Here is a 6,730-nt window from a genome sequence, read left to right on the forward strand (position 1 = left end):
AGTGGCACAATGGTTCAGCACCCAGCTGCTGGTTCGAACCCACGCAGTGGCTCTAGAGAGATGGCCAGGAGAAAGACATGGCCATCTGCTTCTGCAAAGATTATAAACCAAGAAAACCTTATGGAGCAGTTCTACTCTGTCATATGGGGTAGCTTTGAGTCGGAATCAACTCGATGGCATCCAACAGCAACGATGACAGTACACAAAGTATTTGGCACACTGTAGATGCTCAAAAGAGGAAGAAGCAGAATTGAACCCAGGAGGCCCAAAGCTGAAGCCCAAATGGTCATCTTCTCCAAACCCATGGCTGAGAGAGGACGAAGTTCCTAGTCCCAACTTTCCTGTCCAGCCAGCCCACCTCTGGTCCTGTCCTGACTACCCTTTTACTTCCTGCCTCCCCTTCTCTACATACCCCTCTGCTCCAGGACACTGGGTCCACCTGGGGAGCCAGCAATTGATCATTCCTCACCTGGCCACCATGCTGCCACCTCAGTGCTTATCAAAAGCCACTTAGGAAACGATTTGCCTGCTCCACCTCCCGGGCCTTCATCTCCCCTCCTGTGCCCAGCCTCTCCCAGACAGAAAGGGGACAGAGATAATGAGAGAGGCTCCTCTGAGCATAACAATGAGGAAGGTGAAGGCAAGGAGTCTTGTTCAGCTGATGAGAAAACCAGGAGGGGGAGTGCAGAGCGTGGTGGTGACACGGCTTTAGGGGTTAAGCAGCTGGGGCCAGCGGATGTTGGATGTAGTGACAGAGCCGGCAAAGGGGGTATTGGGCAGGAAAAGCTCGCCTCCTCCTGCACCCACCTCTGCCCTTGCCTCTCATTCCTTGTTGAGTTAGGTCTCTCTGGACGAGGCACTGCCCTGAGGGTAGGGAAACAGCAGAGTGGGCTCAAGTTCCCATTCTGCTCTGAGCTCTCTATGTAGCCATGAGTGGTCACCGGCCATGTTGGGCCTCAGTGGTCACATTTGTTTCATGATGGGTGGGCTCACCCCTCCCTACACTCTATGCATCTTGGTCTGCATGCATTCATTCTGCATCATTGTGTGTGACAGGCCCTGGGGATCCAGCCAGAGCCAGCAGACATGGCCATGCCCTCAGGCAGCTTAAAATCTGAGGAGAGGTGGACGTGATCAAGTCATCGCAAAAAATCTTTAAAAAAAAAAATCATTTTATTATTTCAACTGTGGTCTACACTGGCAAGGGTGTCCTCAGGTGCTCTGACTTGGCTGGGAGTGTCTACCAGGTGGTTTTGCTGAGGAGGGGTAGGATCGAACGAGGTGGAAGGGTCTGGGGAGGTCAGGAGAGCTGAATGGTCCAGGATGAGGGACAGTGTGGAGGAAGCCTGGAGGGAGCACTGAGGGGCTGAGGAAGAGGGCCAAGATGGAGGGGAATGGGAAAGGGCCAAGATGGAAGGGGATTGGGAAGGGCCATGATGGAGACAGATGGGAAAGGGCCATGATGGAGGGGGATGGGTGGGCTAAAGTAGAGGGGAATGGGGGAGGGCCAAGGTGGAGGAGGATGGGAGAGAGCCAAGATGGAGGGGGATGGGAAAGGGCCATGATGGAGGGGGGTGGGGGAGGGCCAAGGTGGAGGGGGGTGGGGGAGGGCCAAGGTGGAGGGGGGTGGGGGAGGGCCAAGGTGGAGGGGGATGAGGGAGGGCCACGATGGAGGAGGATGGGGAGAGCCATGATGGAGGGGTTTGGGAGGGATGCCGAGGCCTTCCCCACGGTGGGGAGGCTGAGCTCGGTCCAGGGCTTTATTCTATACAACAGGCAGCCACCAAATCATTTTAGGAAAGAGAGTGACGTGTGATCTGATCTAGGTTTTGGGGACAGGCCTCGGGCTGTGTGTGGGGAGTGAATTGGGGAGGGATGAGGGGCCAGGGGACTGGCTAGGGGGCAGCTGTGGGGTGTGTACAAGTATCTGAGGCCACCTCCATATGGTGAAGGTCCCAGTATATAAAACTGCCAAACCTGATTGTATGATTGCCTACCATTTTGTCATCTGATGTGATTTCCCTATGTGCTGTAAGTCCTATCACTATGATGTAATGAGGGGGATTAGTGGCAGTTGTATTGATGAGATCTACAAGATTAGATAGTGTCTTAAGCCAATCTCTTTTGAGACATAAAAGAGAGAAGCCAGCAGAGAGACACGGGGACCTCATACCACCAAGAAAACAGTGCTGGGAGTAGAACACACCCTTTGGACCTGGGGCTCCTGTGCTGAGATGCCCCAGACCAAGGGAGTATTGACAAAAGGACCTTCCTCCAGAGCCTAGAGAGAGAAAGCCTTTCTCTGGAGTTGGCTCCCTGAATTCAGACTTCTAGCCTACCCGACTGGAGTGAATAAACTCCTCTTTGTTAAAGCCATCCACTTGTGGTATTTCAGTTACAACAGAACTAAGACACTGAGTTACAGTGACTGGAGGTTTAGCCTCAATTGAAGAGATGCCCAAAGTCTGAATTTGAAGCTCTTCCTGCCTGTGAGACCCAGGCAACCTGGCCGTACCACGTCACGCCCCAACCTCTGCGTGTATGATGGGGCTCTGGGTTCAGGTAGAGGCAGAGAGGGCAGAAGAATGGCCAGACCAAGAACTGGGTAGGGGTCAGAGTACAGGGCGTGGCATATGACCACCGGTGTCCCCTTAGGTATCACCTGGTTATTACGCCTTCCCTGACCACCATGGTCTTCTGTGCCCCAGGGAAAGGTGTCCCTCCTGTCACACCGTGGGGTGCACAGCAGCTGGTGAGGATCCTGACTCTGGGTCATTAGGCCCCGCATTTCATTCCAGCTCTGCCACTTACAGGCTGTGTGTCCCCAGAGGACCTTGGTTTTCTTATCTGTAAATCAAACCAGCTGCTGTTGAGCCAATTCTGACTCATGCTGATGGCACGTGTGACAGAGTAGAGTTGCTCTGTAGGGTTTGCTGAGATGTGATCTTACAGAAGCTGATCACCAGGACCTTCTTCCACCGCACCCCTGGGTGAGCTCAAACCGCCAACCTTTAAGTTAGTAGTCAAACGCAAATGTGTTCTGTAAAAGGGGGTGTCATGGATTGAATTGTGTGCCCCCCCAAAGTCTGTCAAGTTGGCTAGGTCATGATTCCCAGTATTGTATGATTGTCTACCATTTTGTCATCTGATTCGATATCCTTATGTGTTGTAAATCCTATCACTATGATGTTAGTGAGATGGATTAGTGGCAGTTATATTGGTGAGTCTACAAGATTAGATGGTGTCTTAAGCCAATCTCTTTTGAGATATAGAAGAGAGAAGTGAGCAGAAAGCCATGGGGACCTCATACCACAAAGAAAGCAGTGCCGGGAGAAGAGCACGTCCTTTGGGCCTGAGGTTCCTGCTCTGAGATGCTCCTAGTCCAGAGGAAGATTGACGACAAGGACCTTCCTTCAGAGCCAACAGAGGGAGAAAGCTTTCCCCTGGAGCTGATGCCTTAAATTTGGACTTGTAGCCTACTGGACTGTGGGAGAATAAATTTCTCTTTGTTAAAGCCATCCACTTGTGGTATTTCTGCTGTAGCAGCACTAGATGACCAAGACAAGGGGTAATAATTGTAACTACAACCATTGAGTCAACTCTGATTCATAGTGACCCCATATGTGTCAAAGTAGAACTGTGCTCTATAGTTCAATGGCTGTGATCTTTTGGAACTAGATTGCCAGGCCTTTTCTCTGAGGTGCCTCTGGGTGCACTCAAACCTCCAACTGTTTGGTCAGCAGAAGAGCTCCTTAACTATTTGCACCATCCAGGGACTCTACCTACTACCATCACGTTAGTTCCTGTGGAGTCAATCCTGGCTCACGGCAACCCCCTGTGTGCACAGTAGAGCTGTGTCTCACAGGGTTTCCAAGGCTGTGGCCTCTCAGAAGCAGATCACCAGGCCTATTTTCTGAGGTGGGTTTGAACCACCAACCTTCCAGTTAGTAATCAAGTGCTTAATCATTAGGGCCACTCGGGCGTCTCCACACAGTTGTTAAGAGAAGAAAATGAGATGGTATACTTTAAGACCTATTGTTGTTGAGTACATTCCCACTCACGGTGACTCTACAGGACAGAGTAGAATTGCCCTGTGGGGTTTCCAAGCTGTAATCTTTACAGAAGCAGCCTGCCACATCTTTTTCCCCTGGAGTGGCTGGCAGGTTTGAAGCTCTGACCTTTAGGTTAGCAGCCAAGCACTTAACCGCTGCGCAGGAGCCTCAGGCCTTTCCCTGTCAGCCAGGGGAAGCCATTTCTTCCTTGTCCTGCCCAGGTTCCAGGTAAATCCTTTTAAAACAAGGGCCCTGGGGCATTATCCTGAGTCCCCTAAAGGGGTCAAATGGTCCTGCTCTCAAACGCCTGGCTTGGCTGCTGCTGCACTGTTCACTGCCCTGAGTCTGAATGTGTGGGCTGTCATTTGGGTATGAGGGCAGAGGTACTGTGGGCCCCTGAGGGTCACTCCAGGCCAGCAGGCAGTGGTAGCTGGTGTCCGGGCCTGCCTGTCCTGGATTCTGGATGGGATGTTCCTGGTCCCCGGCTCCTGCCCGTCCTTCTGTATTCCACATGGGCCCAGTTTAGGGCACACTCCAGGACACTCCAGGGCACACTTCATCTTCCCTACTCCCACCTGTCCTTGATGTCCAAAGTTGGGACCCCTCAAACCCCACATGAAAACCTGGGCCTGTCCTGACTGTTGTGAGCACATGTGCACGTGTCCTCATGCATGCATACAGGCACACATGATGAGGCATGCCATCTCTTGCTCATACACACTCACGCATTCCCACTCACCTGGCCCACTCCCACTCACTCTGGCTCACTTGCAGCCTTCAGGAGCAGACTTTGGGAATGCTTGGCTGAGCCCACAGGAGGGTGGCCCTCCAGGGCCTTGCTGCTTTGGCCCAATTCCTGGTTCTGGTCCCAAGTCCCCTCTCAGGTCGGGGCCCTTGCCTGCTATGCCTGGCTGACATCCTGGTAGGTGGCCTGTCCATCCTGCACCTCAGCCTGGATCCTGCCCAGGTGCTGCTCTCAGTGAAAACCTTCCCTGATAGCCTGCCCAGAGTGATACCTCAGAGCCCAGTGAAAGGGTTGGTGGCTTACAACATGAGAAAGAGAACACTGTGCCAGTTCCTACACCAGGGACTCTAAAATAACCCTTTCCCCAGGCCTGCCCAGCATCCTTCTAGCACTTTCTAACTTCCACTGGGATATGCCTCCCCGACTCCCAGACTGTGAGCTTGCTGTGTGACCCCGTCCACCTGTCCCTGCAGACGGGTACGATCCAGTCAGGGCTCCCATCCTTCTGGCCACCGTGATCGATTCAGGGAGGGCCACTGGCTCTGGGGTTGACCGCAAGGCTGTGTGTGACCCTGGGCAAACTATTTCACTTCTCAGTGTCATAGTTCCCTCGCCTGCATGATGGGATAATAAGACTACCCAGTCCACAGAGCTGTTGTACACACAGAATCACGTAAAGGGTTTAGCACAGAGTTCGACACACAGTAAGTGGTCAATAAATGTTAGCTACTAAAATTCATGGAGCTAGTGGGAAAGAGAAGCTTTTTTCTTTTTTTTTTTTCCTGGTGTTGCTGAATGTACACGTTGAGCTGCTGGGGAAATCTTGCTATCATGAAGGGAGAGCCTGCCTGACAATGAACCCAGCACAAAAGAAAGCAGTGCTCAGAGATGCCCCCGCACCACTTTCCTTTGCACTGACCCAGCTGTTCCTGTGACCTCAGCAGCAAGCCACACTCATTGCCGCCGAGTTGATTCTGACTCATGGCCACCTTATGCGTGACAGAGTAGGGTTGCTCCATAGGGTTTTCTTGGCTGTAATCTTTATGGAAGCAGATCTCCAGACCTTTCTTCTGTGGGGCTGCTGGGTGGGTTCTAACTGCCAACTTTTAAGTTAGTCAAAAAACGAAAAACTCAAAAACAAACCTGTTGCTGTCGAGTCAATTCTGATTGATAGTGACCCTATAGGACAGAGTAGAACTGCCCTATGGGGTTTCCAAGGAGCAGCTGGTGGATTCAAATTGCCAACCTTTTGGTTAGCAGCCTGAGTTCTTAACCACTGTACCACCAGGGCTCTTTTAGGTCAGTAGTCCAGTGCAAATGGTTTGCACCGCTCAGGGACCTTCCTGAAGACCGACTCCTGGACTACTCAGGCACCTAAGCCAATTAATCCATTCTTTTATTGATTAAGTTACTTTGAATTGGGATTCTGTCATTTGTAACAAAAGAGTTTCAGCAAATATCCATTCACCCCCCCCACCCCCCCACCCATCCACCCATCCACCCCCCCACCCATCCACCCATCCATCCCCCCACCCATCCACCCATCCACCCATCCACCCACACCCATCCACCCATCCACCCCCCCACCCATCCACCCATCCACCCCCCCATCCATCCATCCATCCATCCATCCATCCATCCATCCATCCATCCATCCATCCATCCATCTATCCACCCACCCCCCCATCCAGCCATCCAGCCATCCACAGGCCTGAGTTCAAGTCTCAGTTCCAAGTCCTAGCTGTGTGGCTTAGACGCAGCACTTTACCTAAGACTTAGAGTCTTTATCTGTAGAATGGGAGTTTCATTACCCACCTTATGGGATGGTTTCAAGGTTAAGTGGACAACCTGTACAGAGTATCACTATCACGCTCAGGATCAAAATGCAGAAGAGGAGTTGGTAAATCCCACCCCCACCACCATCTTTTCTGTC

The sequence above is a fragment of the Elephas maximus genome, chromosome 4 (assembly GCF_024166365.1).
Source record: "Elephas maximus indicus isolate mEleMax1 chromosome 4, mEleMax1 primary haplotype, whole genome shotgun sequence".
NCBI lineage: Eukaryota > Metazoa > Chordata > Mammalia > Proboscidea > Elephantidae > Elephas > Elephas maximus.